Raw genomic sequence first — 17,211 nt, 5'->3', positions numbered from 1 at the left:
AGGCAAAATTCTAAGGTTTACTTCAAAGGTACAATTACGGTAAGACTCCATCATTCTAAACCAGGCATCTTTAAAGTTTTCTCCTTGTCTTTGTTTGAAGTGAAAGACTTCAAACTCAGGGGACAACGAAGTTGATAAGGGACTAGCCATAACGACAAGCCAGCGAAGAAGAGGCGAACGGAAAAAGAGAGGGCGAATAAAACGGCAAGGGTGAAGTGGGGGAGAGGAAAACGAGAGGCAAATGGCAAATAATGTAATGCGGGAGATAAGGGTTTGTGATGGGTACTTGGTATGTTGACTTTTGTGTAGACCTCCTCGGCAACGGCGCCAGAAATCCTTCTTGCTACCTCTTGAGCACTGCGTTGGTTTTCCCTTGAAGAGGAAAGGGTGATGCAGCAAAGTAGCGTAAGTATTTCCCTCAGTTTTTGAGAACCAATGTATCAATCCGGTAGGAGGCCATGCACAAGTCCCTTGCACCTACACAAACAAATAAATCCTCGCAACCAACACGATAAGGGGTTGTCAATCCCTACACGATCACTTACGAGAGTGAGATATGATAAGATAATATGTTTGGTATTTTTGTGATAAAGATGCAAAGTAAAGAAAACAAAATAAAAACGGAAAAAGAAATAGCTAATAACTATGGACCCGAAGGTCTGAGGTAAACTACTCACACATCATCGCAGAGGGGGAGAACATTGTATTGAGATCCAAAAAGAGAGAGGAAGCCATCTAGCTAATAACTATGGACCCGAAGGTCTGAGGTAAACTACTCACACATCATCGGAGAGGCTATGGTGTTGATGTAGAGGCCCTCCATGATCGATGCCCCCTCCGGCGAAGCTCCGGAACAAGCCCCAAGATGGGATCTCATGGGTACAGAAGGTTGCGGCGGTGGAATTAGGTTTTTGGCTCCGTATCTGGTAGTTTGGGGGTACGTAGGTATATATAGGAGGAAGGAGTACGTCGATGGAGCAACATGGGGCCCACGAGGGTGGAGGGCGCGCCCCCTACCTCGTGGCTTCCTGGTAGCTTTCTTGACGTAGGGTCCAAGTCCTCTGGATCATGTTCGTTCCGAAAATCACGTTCCCGAAGGTTTCATTCCATTTGGAGTCCGTTTGATATTCTTTTTCTGCGAAACTCTGAAATAGGCAAAAAAACAGCAATTTTGGGTTGGGCCTCCGGTTAATAGGTTAGTCCCAAAAATAATATAGAAGTGTATAATAAAGCCTAATAATGTCCAAAACAGAAGATAATATAGCATGGAGCAATAAAAAATTATAGATACGTTGGAGACGTATCACGTATCCAGGGAACCCATGGCCAGGATAGTTGTCGTCGTCCTCTTCTTCTTCATTGTCTTCCATCATAACCCCTCTTTCTCCGTGCTTGGTCCAAACATTATAGTGGGGCATGAAACCGGACTCAAACAGGTGCCAGTGAATGGTTCTTGAGTTAGAGTAATTGTGGTCATTCTTACAGCCAGCACATGGACAAGACATAAAACCATCCGCCCGCTTGTTTTTCTCAGCCGCAAGCAGAAAAGTATGCACGCCTTTAACGAATTGGGGAGAGAATCGGTCATCGTACATCCATTGCCGGCTCATCTTTATTACACAGCACTGAAAAGACCAAATTAATACAAGTTCATACATAAAGTTCATAAACAATTATTCTCATAAGACAACATACAAACTCTCTAGCTAGATCATTTAAATGCAACAAAAAATGCGATCAAGATCGCAACTAAGGTAACAATTGATCCAACAGCATAATGATACCAAGCCTCACTATCGATGGCATATTTTCTAATCTTTCTAATCTTCAAGCGCATTTTCTCCCCTTGATCTTGTTATCATCGACGACATCGGCAACATGCAACTCCAATTCCATCTTCTCCTCCTCAGTTCTTTTCAATTTTTCTTTCAAATACTTGTTCTCTTTTTCAACTAAATTTAACCTCTCGACAATAGGGTCGGTTGGAATTTCCGGTTCACATACCTCCTAGATAAAAATATCTATGTCAACTTGATGGGCATAATTTGTCATAAACACGAAATGCAACAAATAGTTATAAAAGAGAATATACCACATCCAAATCATAAACCGGACGAGGGCCGACGGGGACGGATATCAAAACCATGGCACTATGTATAACAAACAACGCACAGGTAAATTGTACAAGTAACTATATATCTAAATCACACAAACATGATTTTTTATATATAAAAAAGATAAGAACAAGAGGCTCACCACAAGGTGGTGCCAGCTATGGGACGGTGCGGGCGATCGATGGTGGTTAGGACGGAGACAGGAAGGCACTAAGTAAACCACACCTACATATGCAAACTAAGAGTTATTTTGAGCTCAAATTGCATATAAATCAAGTAAACTACCACATATAATTCCTCCCAAACTAAAACCAACAAATCACTATACTTATAGAGCATTGCAATGGCTAATCTAGCAATGAGAGATGAAAGGACAAAGTTGCTAACCATTGTGATCACTTGGATGGATGGGGTGCCTTCAAATCTTGACAAATTTTGGTAAAAATGGAGGATGATCTCGAGAGGAGAGGAAGAAAACAAAGAGGAGAGGAAAGGGGAAGAACAGAGAGCTCGGGCTCGACGAAGGGTTTATATAGGATGATCTTTAGTCCCGGTTGGTTATACGAACCGGGACTAAAGGTGCTTCTCTAGTCCCGGTTCGTGCCACGAACCGGGACTAAAGGTGTTGGTGGTGCTCCAGCCTGACACTAGCCTGCCACCACCTCTTTAGTCCCAGTTCGTGGCACAAATCGGTACTAAAGGTTCGCCATGAACCAGGACTAATGAGCACCGACCGCCTAGTCGTTGGAACCGGCACTAATGGTCACATTAGTGCCGGTTCATTTACAAACCGGGACTAATGAGTTGAACATTAGACCCTTTTTCTACTAGTGATGGGGTATCATATTGATTCACTTGATATATTTTTGGCACTCAACTCGCGGATTCCCTAGGTGACATTGGGGTAATCTATGCATAGGGGTTGATGCACGTTCTTGTCTTTGTTTCTCCGGTAGAAATCTTGGGGCACTCTTTCAGGTTCTTTGTGTTGGATTGAGTATTACGAATCTGAATTTGCTTTGGTGTTATTTTAGTATGAACTCTTGGATAGATCGACCGGAAAGAATAGCTTTGAGGTGGTTTCGTACCCTACAAACAATTTATTCTTATGTTCTCCGCTAGATAAGAACTTTGGAGTGATTCTTTGTTGCACGTTGAGGGATGGTTATGTGATCCGACTATATTAGCATTGTTGAGAGATTGCACTAGCGAAAGTAAGGACCCTAGGCCTAATTTTCAAGCATTATTGCAATACCGTTTATGCTCCGTTTTATCAATTGCTACCTTGCTATTTTTTATTGTTCCTATTACAAAAATCAATATCTACTATCATTACTACACTTTTATTACCATCTCTTTGCCGAACTAGTGCACCTATACAAATTTCCATTGTATTTGGTGTGTTGAGGACACAAGAGACTTTTTTATTATTTGGCTGCAGGGTTGTTTGAGAGAGACTATCTTCATCCTACGCCTCTTACGAATTGATAAACCTTAGGTGATCCGCTTGAGGGAAAATTGCTACTGTCCTACAAAACTCTGCGCTTGGAGGCCTAATACGTGTCTACAAGAATAAAATTGAGTAGTAGACATCACTCCTCGGGTCGTTTAGGCCTTTAGCCCCCGGGGCTAGGTTTGAGCCGCCATGTGGGGGATTACGTTCACTTCTGCGCTCTGGTACATCATGAGCGCGCTTGTCAGCACTGGCATGTCTGTCATTAATGTGAAGAGGTCAGTTTTTGGTGGGTCGATCGAGGTTTTCGGCCCACTTGCGCCTGGATATGTCGTTGTCGTCGGCTATCGCGTCCATCTCTTCGAGGAGATTCCTATGGAGGTGCGGCGGGTTCTTGTTGGCCTCTATGTGCCACAACTTAGCCTTGCGTGCCTCATCGGATTGAAGGAGCTTGGTTCACCGGTTGATCAGATATTTCTTTTTGTCTCGAAGATGTTGAGACATATATTTTATCCTTTTGCCAGTGCTAACCAGCCTTACACACAGCACACTATAGTTGGGGTTGCCGAGAGACTCGTTCAAATTGTCCTTGTCTTAGGGGCCCATGATTTGTCTGCATTGTCCTCAGGGTTGTAATCATCCTTGTCATCGCTGTTGTGGCCTTCCCCATTGTTGTTGTTGTCATTGTCGCTGTCGTTTTTGACTGGGGTTGACTCCTCCCCCGTTCTTGGGGGGGGGGGGGGGTCCACCATGTAGACATCATATGTGGATGTTGAAGTCCACCAGCATGTGCGCTTGGCAGCCGGTGTTGCATTGTTCGAAGACTCTCCAACGTCATCGTCCATGTCAGTTGCCTCATCGGAGGTGCTTGCGAGGACGAAGTCAACTAGATCCTCGATATTGGTGACTAGGTGGGTGGTGGGTAGGTCGAAAATTCCGAATTTTCCAGGTTGTTCCCAGATCCGATCTTAAATCAAGATTTGGTCATCAGAGTTCGCGAGTTTATGAATTCGATCTTATATCTCATTCAGAAGGGTTTTCTTGCTTTCGTCCATGGTGCGATCAAGGGTCGGGACCAACGAACATTTCCGTGGGATCCAATCTGATATGGACCCAGATTCTTCGTCAACAGTCAGACTGAACTCTTGTCATCTATAGTGGTGCTAAGATCATGTCTTGAGGTCGGATCTGAGACATGGGCTTTGCCATTGTCCAGCATCGGGTCTGACTCGAGGGTTTGGACGAGCGTGTCCATCCGTTGTTCGACCTGGTCTGACACCCAGTTCAAAAAGAGAGGTTCACCACGGGAGTCCGCGGCATACTACAAGTTCCCGAATCTAATGTTCCGTCTTGGGGCATAGTTCTCGATCAGGCTGAGATGGCCAGCTGAGTCCGCGAAGAGGGTGATGCTGCCTAAGATGAAGAGCAGTCTTGACAAGAAAATCATGGCAGATCTGAATTGGTCGTTGATCCAGAGTGCCATCGAACCATTGCGGCTACGCAGAGGGACCTTCATGGGCCACCAATGATGGAGTCGAATCCAGTAGATCTCGTGGAGTGGGTCCCAAACTGGTAGTCTTGGTGCGATGGTAACAGGGACACGGAATTTAACCAGGTTTCGGCTCTCTCGAAGAGATAATTCCCTACATCCTACTTTGATTGTATTGATTTGAGGGAGTACAAATGACTATGCTAGGTCCAGAGAGATTTATGAGAGTTCTTGAGGGAGATTTCACCCATTGGTAGACTCTCTCTCTCTCTCTCTCTCTCTCTTGACCAAGCAATTTGTGATTTGAGCAAGTTTTCAGCATTTTCCCCTTGATGTTGTTACTCTTAGAAGTTGGAGACTCCTAGGCGGTAGGAGTGCTCCGGTGAGGAATCAACTTGTGATTTTCACTCTGGAAATTCTATCAAGGTTTTGAGCCCGCCTTCATGTCTACCACTAGTGTTTGAGAATCACATGTATGGTCATATCTCAAGGAGAATAGGGTGAGCCTTTGTGGTGTTGGTGTGCCTTCGTGGTAACAACCATCCCTCCAACAGTGACTAGCTTCCCACCAAGGAAGGGAACATCGGGATACATCCTTGTCTCCGCGCCTTCAGTTATCCTTGACTCTATCTCCCTACTTGTGATTTATTTTGGTCACTAGATCTTGCACTCACTTTATCTTGTTGTCCTCTTTATATTTTTTGGCCATCTCTTTATAGAGACTATTTAGGCCTACACTTTATATCCGCAATTCATACTTGCTACTATTGATATATCTTTTGATTAGTGTGGATTGCTATATTTTGTCAAACATTTTCATATCTTGTGATATTGCTCATGTAAGTTTGTGTAACTTGTGCTTGCTAGTATCATCATTGTGATCATCTTGTTTATATAGATGTTGTTGGTGCACTTAGTTGAGACTAGTATATTTAGGATTTGTGCTTGAAAAGTACCCGCTTAGTTTATTTCTGCATTAGGATAAAGCCAAATATGTAGAAGTTTTTAAAATGATTATTCACCCCCCCCCTCTAGGTGATATTGTGGTCCTTCCAAACACCACCCACAATGTGGCATCTCTCCAACATAGATGTTCATCATCCAAGACAGCATGAACAAGTTTGTCGACCACCATGCTCCGTGCTTGGCCAGAATCAAAGTGGGATCGGAATCCAATGTCACTTAACTTGAATTGCTTTGTTTTGTCATAATTTGCATTGCTAGTTTTTTTATCCCGGATTACCATCATTACTTTATTATTTGATAGATGGTGTTGGCTTCCAATTTGTACCAACAAACCAAGAAGTTTTAGCCATTGTTGGATGGAATTGAATGGCCAACCAAAGTGGAATCAACATGTGGAAGGCCTCAAGGTCGGCAAAAAGAGGTTGAACAAAAATGATGGCTCAAGCTCTAAACAATCCATTGGATTGGATGACGAAGTGGAGGAAGTTGTTGGGGAGAATGGCCGAGCCACCATGCCAATAAATAACCAACAAGTGATGGGAAACAAGTGGAACAAGGTGCGACAAACGTGTCCACCATCTGCCCGCTGGACCGCATGAACTCAACCATCACCTTTCCTCTTTGGATGTTCTCATGAATGAAGTTGTATCGGAGATAAATGAGCTTGCACCAATATTGCAGCAACAGATTCTTACCAAGAGGGATATCAGACTTATTATCGATGAAGATCTTTACGGCGCCAGCATCCTGATTTAGCAACTCGCTCAGCAAACGAGCCTACTGGAAGCCCTCGCAAGCTGCGGTGGAGATGGTGTTGTACTATGGCTCACATGAGGAGAGAGCAACCACCGGCCGCTTCTGGGACCACCAGCTCATGGGGCTCCGCCGAGGAATAATAAGGCCAACTCCACCGCACGACCCCAAACGGACGTCCGATTTGGCCGGATTTTGTCCCTTTGGGGCGGCAATGGGTTCGTCCATGTCGCGTTTGTCTGTTGGGTCGTGGGTGCGCCCAACGCGCGGCCGCACCCCAAATCATGTCCGGGGTGGACGTGATTAAAAAAACAAAAAAAACTTAAATAAAATGCCTAAAAAAGTAAATAAACGCAGTTTAGGGGTCACGGCCATAAAACGGCCCAGTTTCACGGTCCACTTAAACGGCCCTGTTCCATAATTAACATAAAAACAAAATAAGAAAATGCCGCCCGCGCGCTCCTACCGCGCCCGTCGATGCCGTGGCCGTCGCCGTCTTCAGTGGCCGCCGGTGTCGTCGTCGTCGCTGACAAGGTCGACGTAGTCCGGCGGCGTCCACAGGTGGGCCGACGGTCCTTGGTGCACGGGGGCGGCGTGGTGGAAGGTGGCAGGTGCCTGCACCACCTCCTCCCGTGTCGAGGCGTCCCGCTCCGGTGACCGCGGCGGCGTGGGGCACCAGTTCACGCCTCCCACGGCGGTCGCCATCTGCTCTGCCATGCACGACCAGCTCCACCCCTGGCCCACCAGGCCCGGGTGGAACGCGGCCACCGGCGGCTCCTCCATCACCTCCTCCTTCGCCACCATCTCCAGCTCGGGGATGGCGACGTCGCCGGCCGTGGAGAGGGCCGTCATCTCCTCGAGGCCCTCCCATTGGCGCTCCTCGTGCGTGTGCATGAGTCCTCAATGACACGCGCCATGAGACGGGCCTCCTCCTCCGCCGTCATGCGAGGAGGTGGTGGTGGCGATGGAGATGGTGACGGCGACGGCGTGGGCGTGAGGCCGCGCACCCGCGTACGCCCGCGCGCCTGGGGAGCAGCCGCTCGGTGCTCACGTGGCCGCCGCGGCCCCGTCGACGTGCCGGCGAAGAAGGATGCCCGCCGCATGTCGTGCTCATCCCGGAACCAAGTGTCCCACAGGGGCGAGTCGGGGGCGTACCTCTCGTCGTAGTAGAGGTCGTCCGGGAGGAGGCGGCGGCGGCGCTCGATCTCCTGGCAGCGCGCACGGCCGCTCAGCAGGACCGGCGGGATCGGCACGCGGTCGGCCGACAAGTGCCAGTTGTTGGGGAGGTGGACGTCGCTCCAGGGTAGCGGCGTCCTTGTCTCCCAATAGCGGCGGCATACGGCCGCCTCGATGTAGTGCCGGTCGCACTCGGCGGCGGCCGTGGGCGCGATGGAGAACGCGGGCGGCGCGGGGGCCCGACGCGGTGGGGATGCGGGCTCCTCCTTCTTCACGGAGCCGCGGCAGCGTCGCGAGGAGGAGCCAGCCTCGTGGTCGTGCTTGCCTTTGCGGCCGTAGTTCCATAGCCCCATGGCTGCGGGCGGCCGGCCGGCGAGCTCGAGGCTAGGGTTTGGGGTCTGGGTTGTCGGGTTTCGAGGAGGCCGCGGGGTGGAGTGGGGCAGTGTGAACGACGACCGGTCCACGGGTTCCCATTTAAGAAGGACCATGACCGTTCGCCTGGGCGGATGACAGGCGGGGCCGCCCGCGCGTGCGCATTGATGTGGAAGGATGGGAGGTAGGTGGCCGCCTGCCACGTGGCCCTGACGCGGACAAGGCGAGCGTCCGTTTGATGTCCGCCGCGACCCAAACCCGGCGCAAGTTTGCGTTCGAAATGGGTCGGCCCGGATACAAAACGGATCAGATGGGTCCGAACCGTCGCGCGCTGGGCCGCTTCGTTTGTTCCTTTTACCCTAAACGGACGGGACCGGACAGAATGGGGTCGCGTGGTGAGGTGCTGTGCCTATCATCGAGACTGCCATGTCAGAGTGATTGAAGCCACGAGCTCCAGCCTATCCCCAAGGCAGAACGTCCAACCGTAGGTGTGTGTCCCAATGATGTACCGGAGCACATGTTTCACTGCAGCGAGGTGCTCCGTTGTTGGTCCTCCATGACGTGGCTTATAAAACCCACTGCATATGTAGTGTCAGGACAAGTGTGCACCAGATCCGACGATGGTCTGGTAGAACGCGGCAGTGATGAGCGGCACTGAGATCACCTTGCTCTGCTTGAAGTTTGTCACGAGCGGCACATTGCACAGGTTGCAGCCGGTCATGCCCGCCTTGTCTAGCAGCTTAGCGGCGTATGCCTCCTTATCAATGGTGATGTTGTGATCGGACTAGTGCACCTTGAAACCGAGATAATACGTCGGCAACCCGAGGTCTCTCATCGGGAAGAGACTCTTCATCCCGTCCTTGAAGCGTCGCAACTACTCCAGGTTCTCGTCTGTGATGATGAGGCCGTCCACTTATGCGTCGGCGAGGAGTTGGGTAGTGCCAAATCCGCCCATGCACATGGCATGCTCCGTGCAGCTGCGGGTGAAACCAGTTAGTGATGGCATGTTAGTAGTGAAATAGGAGTATAGGATTTTGTTAACTGCAATAAAAAACTATCTATTTCATGCATCATATTACATGCTTTAAATGTTATATTGTCTTTAAAATATAAATCGAATACACTCTTACTATTACTTTGCACTTGTTTTAGTTGTTTTGTACTTAGTACCTCCTAACTAAATATAAGACGTTTTTTAGTTTAAATTGAACTTTGAAAACGTCTTATATTTAGTTACAGAGGTAGTAGCATATATTTACACATTTCCTTTCACATGCTTGCCAAAGCAACTTGTGGGGCATATCAGGTAATCTTCCAAATTAGTGAATCCAGTGATCCAATGTACGGAATCGCACAGCGCGCAGAGCTGCTCATGCTAAAAATGCTGGTCAGTAGAATGCGTCGACCCTAGAGAAAAAACTGTGCCCATACAACCACTACTCCGTAGTACTCCTGTAATTTTTCGGCTAATTTCGTCCATAAATAAATCCCTAGCATGGCATTGACAGAATTAACGACATACTGATTCTGATCTAGAGAAGCACGCACTATGCAAACGGTAGACACATCTACACATAATATTAGTACTACTAATACGAAAATAAGCAAGAGAGAGATAAACGCATTATACCCTCCAGTAGGCAATGCAGAAGCCGCGGTGGCGGTGACGGCAGCAGCAGCGTCCTCGACAGCCTTCTTGTCGGTTGCAAGACGGTAAGCGGCGGACTGAGACATGGTGATGATGAAAACGATGCGGACGTAGAGGAAGTGGACGAACAAAGGCGAGCAGTCGCGTAGTCGCTTCCCAAAAACCTAATCGCCCCTCTCCCGTACAGGATCCGGAGAGGTGGGGTTTCGGAGACCCGCTCTCCCATCAACCGTGTACGCAGTGAACGGGATGGAGTCGCCGGAGTTAGCAGCAGCAAAGGAACAACGGTGGGCGGTGATGTGGGCTCGACCCACGTCCGAGTCCGTGACAGCCCATGATCCGACGTTCAGATCATGGCCAACTGTCAGAAACTCTCCGTTACTGACCGGCAAAAATAAGCGCATAGGTGTCAGCTCGGCTCGGCTCATTCCCGCAACCCGCGGCGCGTCGTGACGAGGCGTGGCGTGGCGTGGTGAGGCGGGTGGCGGAGAAGGAGTGCGTGAGGGCCTCTTCTATTCTCAAGCTCCAATAGCATGTGGAAGAGAAACCCTTATAAGGAGTTCCAACTCCTCTCCAACTTCCGGGGTGGGACTAAAGTTCCCACTAGACCTAGTGCCAATTAAACCCACATGGGCCCTTACAGATTTTTAGAAATTGTTAGATGGACCTTAGGCCCAGCCTAATATTTCAACAATCCCCCACCAGATCTCGAGGGCCCTTTTGTGTCCTATGTTCCAATTGTTGTTTCGATATACTAGTGTTTTAGTGAATACGGTTAAGGTTGAACTTCACCTAGAGCAAGTAGCTACACTCCTTCACAACTGAACAATGGGCTATGCCTTGAATTGCCAGTTTGGCGTAAAGTAGCTTCGCCACATGTCTTACTAGTACTAGGCTGCCGAAGGTTCACCCCTCGGGTGGAGCATATAAGTCACACTCCTGGCCTATTCGCGAGCTTACTAGAGATCATCCCAATCTCATAGACTGTGACCAGCAGTCGGGCTCATATAGGCGTGTTCCTCCAAAGATCGCACTGTAGGATAGCATCTTGCTAGCATAAGCTTTCGAACACATTAAGACCGTAGTCATCCTACTATACAGTATCTGAGAGTTTTGCATCTCCAACGGAGTGGGTTAGTAAAGTTACTCTCCTAAGTTCACCACTGGCTTGTTTTCCAAGGTCCTACTTCAAGGGATCTCCGGTCACATAGGTTGGGTTACCACCATGGCAACTCGTGTGGGTCTCATACCCATCTCCCTTGATGCATTATCTATCACGACACGCGATAGCCCTTTTGTAAAGGGCTCTGCCAGATTCTTAGCCGTTTGGACATAGTCCAATGCTATCACTCCGGAGTTTCTTAATTTTCTGACAATTTTTAATCTAATTCTTATGTTTGTTGGACTTCATGTTGTCCTTTAAACTCTTCGCCTTGGTGATAATAGTCTTATTGTCACAGTTCATAAGGATAGACGAAACCGGCTTCTCAACCAATGGCAAGTCCATCAAAAGATCTCGAAGCCATCCTGCTTTGACACCAGATGTGTCTAACGCTGTTAATTCTGCCTTCATTGTCGACCTCGTTAAGATCGTTTTTCTTGCAAGACTTCCAAGAAACAGCGCCACCTCCAAGAGTAAACATATACCCAGTTGTGGCCTTCATCTCATTAGCATCAGAGATCCAATTCGCATCACTATATCCTTCAAGTACCGACGGGTATCCGGTTTAGTGAAGTCCATAGTTCATCGTACCTTTCAAATAGCGCATAACTCTTTCAACAGCATGCCAATGTACATCACCCGGTTTGGAAACAAACCGGCTCAGTTTGCTCAGCAAACGCGATGTCAGGCCTCGTTGCGTTCGCTAGGTACATGAGTGAACCAATAATTTGAGGGTATCTCAATTGATCTTTAGCCGTGCCTTCGAACTTTCGAATCAACATGCTAGGATCATATGGTGTTTGAGATGGTTTGCAATCCGAATATCCAAAACGACTCAACACCTTCTCAGCATAATGGGATTGCACAAGTGTAATCCCACCCTCATTATCTCTCACTAGCTTGATGTTCAAGATAACATCAGCCACACCAAGGTCTTTCATCTCAAAGTTGTGAGACAGAAATGACTTGACGTCCTCAGTGACTTTGAGGTTGGTTCCGAATATTAGTATGTCATCAACATCCAAGCACTGTATAACTCCTTTGCCCCCACCATGGCGATAGTATACACATTTGTCATCTTCATTAACAACGAAGCCAACATATGTCAGAGTTGTATTAAACTTGTCATGCCATTGCTTAGGTGCTTGTTTCAGGTCATATAAAGATTTCAGCAACCTACATACTTTTCCTTTCGACCCATCTATCACAAAGCCATCTGGCTGTTGCATATAGATTTCCTCGTCTAGCTCTCCATTCAAGAAAGCCGTCTTAACATCCATCTGGTGGACGAGAAGACCAGGCGAGGCCGCCAACGAGAGTAATACTCGAATGGTGGTCAGTCTGGCCATGGGTGAATAAGTATCGAAGAAATCTTCCTCTTCTTTCTGGTCATAGCCCTTGCCCACAAGCCTAGCCTTGTACTTTTCAATCGTACCATCGAGTCTAAGCTTCTTTTTTAACACCCACTTACATCCCAATGGTTTGCAACCATAGGGACTTTCAGTGATCTCCCATGTCTCGTTAGCTATGATGGAATCCATCTCGCTACGGACCGCATCCTTCCAATAGTCAGCTTCTGGAGAGGCATGCGCTTCTGAAATAGAAGTGGGATTGTCATCCACGAGGTACACGAAGAAATCATCACCAAAGGTTTCTTGCCCCTACCAAGGGTTTCCTCGTCATCCTCCTCTGGATTTTCATCATGTGTTTGTTCATAATATTCCATAGGAATGGCAGGAGTCTCCTCAAATTCCAGTCTAGAAGCGGTTTGCATATCTCTCATCGGAAAAATATCCTCGAAGAATGTAGCATACTTAGATTCCATAATTGTACCGACCTTCTGGTCAGGTACCTCAGATTTCACTACTAGAAATCTATAGCTAACACTATTCTTAGCGTAGCCCAAATCAACGCAGTCCACAGTCTTTGGTCCAAGCTTACGCTTTTTGGGGATCGGCACATTGACTTTCGCCAAACAGCCCCAAGTATGCAAGTACGAGAGTGCTGTCCTTCTCTTCGCTCATTTCTCATAGGGAGTGATCTCATTATCCTTTGTCGGAACTTTATTCAGGACATGACATGTCGTCAATATAGTCTCCCCCCACAATGCCTTGGATAAACCCGATGTATCTAACATGGCGTTAACCAAATCTGTTAGAGTACGGTTTTTCCGCTCGGCAACCCCGTTTGACTGGGGTGAATAGGGAGGCGTCCTCTCATGAATAATGTCGTGTTCCGCACAAAAAAATCAAACTCACTCGAGAAGTACTCTCCACCATGATCTGATCGGACTCGTTTAATTTTCTTCTCAAGTTGATTCTCAACATCTGCATTATAGATTTTAAAGTAGTGTAGAGCCTCATCTTTAGTATTTAACAGATACATATCAATATCTAGTGGAGTCATCTATCAATGTCATGAATTATTTCTTTCCACCTTTAGTCAACACACCATTCATCTCGCAAAGATCAGAATGCATGAGTTCTAATGGTGTCAAGTGTCTCTCCTCCACAGTCTTGTGAGGCTTGTGAGGTTGCTTAGCTTGCACACATGAAAGGCACTTAGAACTTTTGGCTAAAGTGAAATTTGGGATTAAATTCAACTTGGCTAGCCGCATCATAACACTCAAACTAATGTGACAAAGACGAGAACGCCAAACTTCAGATTCAATAACACTCGAATGATTATGATTCACAACTTCATTACAAAAATCTGCGACGGAAAGGCGGAACATCCCTCCGCTCTCATAACCTTTTTCAACAAATAGTCCATATTTAATAACAACTAATTTATTAGTCTTGGAGACCAACTTGAACCCTTCTCTACATAGAAGGAAGCCACTAACGAGGTTCTTCTTGATGGCGGGGACATGATGCACGTTCTTCAGCTGCACGATCCTTCCCAAAGTAAACTTCAGATTGACCGTGCCAACACCATGAACAGAAACACTCGCGCCATTCCCCATCAACACGGACCCGTGGCCTATGACCTGGTGAGAAGAAAACAATGAAATGTCGGCACACACAAGAACACCTGCACCTGTGTCCACCCACCAATCAGGGCTGAAACACTGAAAAAATAGTACATAAATTACCGTACCCAGATGCACCATTCTCATTGTTGCCCACAATCATGTTGACAGACTTGGAGTCCTACCCTGACTTCTTATACTTGTTTGGGCACTTGTTGGCCCAATGTTCAACTGAACCACAAGTGAAACATCCCTCATCCTTCTTGTTCTTCTTGAAGGTCTTCTTACCCTTCTTCTTAAAGTCACTATTGTGTTGGACACCGTTCTTTCCCTTGGGCTTGTGGGAGTTGAAGTTCCTCTGGTTCACCATGTTGGCGATAGAAGTTCCTTCGACCCCTTTTCCGTGCGAGTCCTTTGCCCGTGAATTCTGCTCAACACTAAGATGGCCGATGACATCCTGTACTAAGAATTCATGCCTCTGATGTTTCAGAGTGGTAGCAAAGTTTCTCCACGAACTAGGGAGCTTAGCGATTATACATCCCACGACAAACTTGCCCGTTAAATCGCACTTAAGAAGCTCAAGCTCCTTAATGATGCATATTATCTCATGAGCCTGCTCCAATACATGGCGGTTCTCACCATCTTGTAATCGTGGAACTGCTCTATAATATACATCTCACTCCCAGCATCGGTGGCCCCGAATTTGGATTCAAGCGCCTCCCACAAATCCTTGGCAACATGCACATGTAAGTATGTGTCGTCCAATTTATCTCTGATCACGCTAAAAACTGCTTCGAGAAATACGGCGGTGGCTTCCTTGAACATCTTCTCCTGTTCAGGAGCAATCGTTCCCGCCGGTGACCCAGAACACGTTCATAGCCGTGAGCCATAAGGTGGTCTTTGTCTGCCAACGCTTAAACTATGTACCAGTAAACTTATCCGGTTTCGGTGCTGCGGCAAAGCCACTTGCCGAAAAATTCCTACACACGTTAGGTTTTTGGATTATTGAGTAAATAGGAAATATTTCAACTAATTTAATCCATAAAAATATCACTAGCATGGCATTGACAGAATTAACGACATATTGATTCTGATCTAGACAAGCACACACTATGCAAACAGTAGACACATCTACACAAAATGCTAGTACTACTAATACGAAAATAAGCAGGAGAGGGATAAACGCCTATACCCTCCAATAGGCCATGCAGAAGCCGCGGCAGCGGTGGCCGCAACAGCAGCATCCTCGGCGATCTTCTTGTCGGCCTCGAGCTTCTCGGCGGCAAGACAGTCGGCATCGGACTGAGATATGGTGATGATGAAGATGACGCGGATGTAGAGGAAGTAGACGAACAGACGCGACCAGTCGCGTAGTCGCTTCCCAAAGACCTAATTGTCCCTCTCCCATACAGGATCCGGAGAGGAAGGGTTTCGAAGACCTTCTCTCCAGTCAACCATATACCACTAGTAGAAAACAGGGCTTTCGTTCGGGCATGGCAAGCCCATTAGTCCCGGTTCAGTCATGAACCGGGACCCATGGGGGCATTCGTCCCGGTTCGTGAGCCCAGGGGGCCGGCCGGGGCCTCGTGGGCATTGGTCCCGGTTCGTATGGAACCATTTGTCCCGGTTCGAGGCACGAACCGGGACTAATGGGCCTCGCTCCTGGCCCACAACCATTGGTCCCGGTTCTTGGCATGAACCGGGACAGAAGGCTGGGCTTTAGTCTCGGTTCCAGCCACAAACCGGGACAAATGAGTTGCCTATATATACCCCATCGCCACGGCAGAGAACTCCACAGTGCTCTGTTTTTTCTGGCCGGCGAGGGGAGGGCATTTGGGTGCTCTAGCTCACCTCCTATGCACATGAGGTGTTTGATGAAATGTCTGAGCCACACTAGTTAATCTTTCTCCTCTCGAAACTCGACCTCCGAGCTCCATTTTCCCCGAGATTTGTCTAGGTTTAGCGGTCCGTCACGTCCCGTCCCCGTCTTCACCGCCGTCGATCGCCCGCGCCGATCTCATCGCCAGCACCACCGTGGTGAGCCTCTTGTCCTTATCTTCTTTCTGAAAGAAAAAAATTCTTACTTCAGATAGATACTTGTCTAATTTTGTTACTTTTATTATTCCTTCTTATTATATAGTGCGATGGTTTTGGTATCCGCCCCCGTCGGCCCTCGTCCTGTCTATGATTCGGATGTGGTATATATTATCTTTATAACTATTGGTTCATTTATTGTTTATGAAAATTATGCCGACCAACGTGACATAGATTTTATTTATCTAGGAGGTATGTGAACCGGAAATTCCAACCGACCCTATTGTCGAGAGGTTAAATTTAGTTGAAGAAGAAGACAATTTCTTGAAGGAAAAAATAAAAAAATTGAGGAGGAGAAGATGGTATTGGAGTTGCATGTTGCGGATGTCATCGATGATCACAAGATCAAGATGGATGCAATGCGCTTGAAGATTAGAAAGATTAGAAAATATGCCATTCATACCGAGGCTTGGTATCATTATGCCGTTGGATCAATTGTTACCTTGGTTGCGATTATGATCGCATTTGTTTTCGCATTGAAATGTTTTACATAGTTTCAATGTATGTTTTAATTAATTAGATGCTCTGGAGAGCTATATGTTGTTAGATGAGAACTATGTATGTACTTTGGTTTTAATGTGATGATGAACTTCTATTAATTTGGTCACTTAATTATCTATTCATGATGTTCTGTAATGGTTTTTGACACACTTAATTATATATAATGCACGCAGATGAACCGGCAATGGATGTACGGTGACAGACACACCTCCAAGTACATTAAGGGCGTGCATGATTTTCTCGAAGTGGCTGAGGCAAACAAGCAGAATGGTTTTATGTGTTGTCCATGCCCTACATGTGGGAATACGAAGTCTTACTCTGACCGGAAAATCCTTCACACCCACCTGCTTTACAAGGGTTTCATGCCACACTATAATGTTTGGACGAGGCACAGAGAAATAGGGGTTATGATGGAAGACGGCGAAGAAGAAGAGGACGATGACAACTATGTGCCCCCTGAATATGGTGATACTGCAACGGGGGAAGCTACTGAAGATCAAGAGGAACCAGAC

This window comes from Aegilops tauschii, chromosome 3 (genome assembly GCF_002575655.3).
Source record: "Aegilops tauschii subsp. strangulata cultivar AL8/78 chromosome 3, Aet v6.0, whole genome shotgun sequence".
NCBI classification, from domain to species: Eukaryota; Viridiplantae; Streptophyta; class Magnoliopsida; order Poales; family Poaceae; genus Aegilops; species Aegilops tauschii.
Note: the sequence above shows the minus strand (reverse complement) of the source record.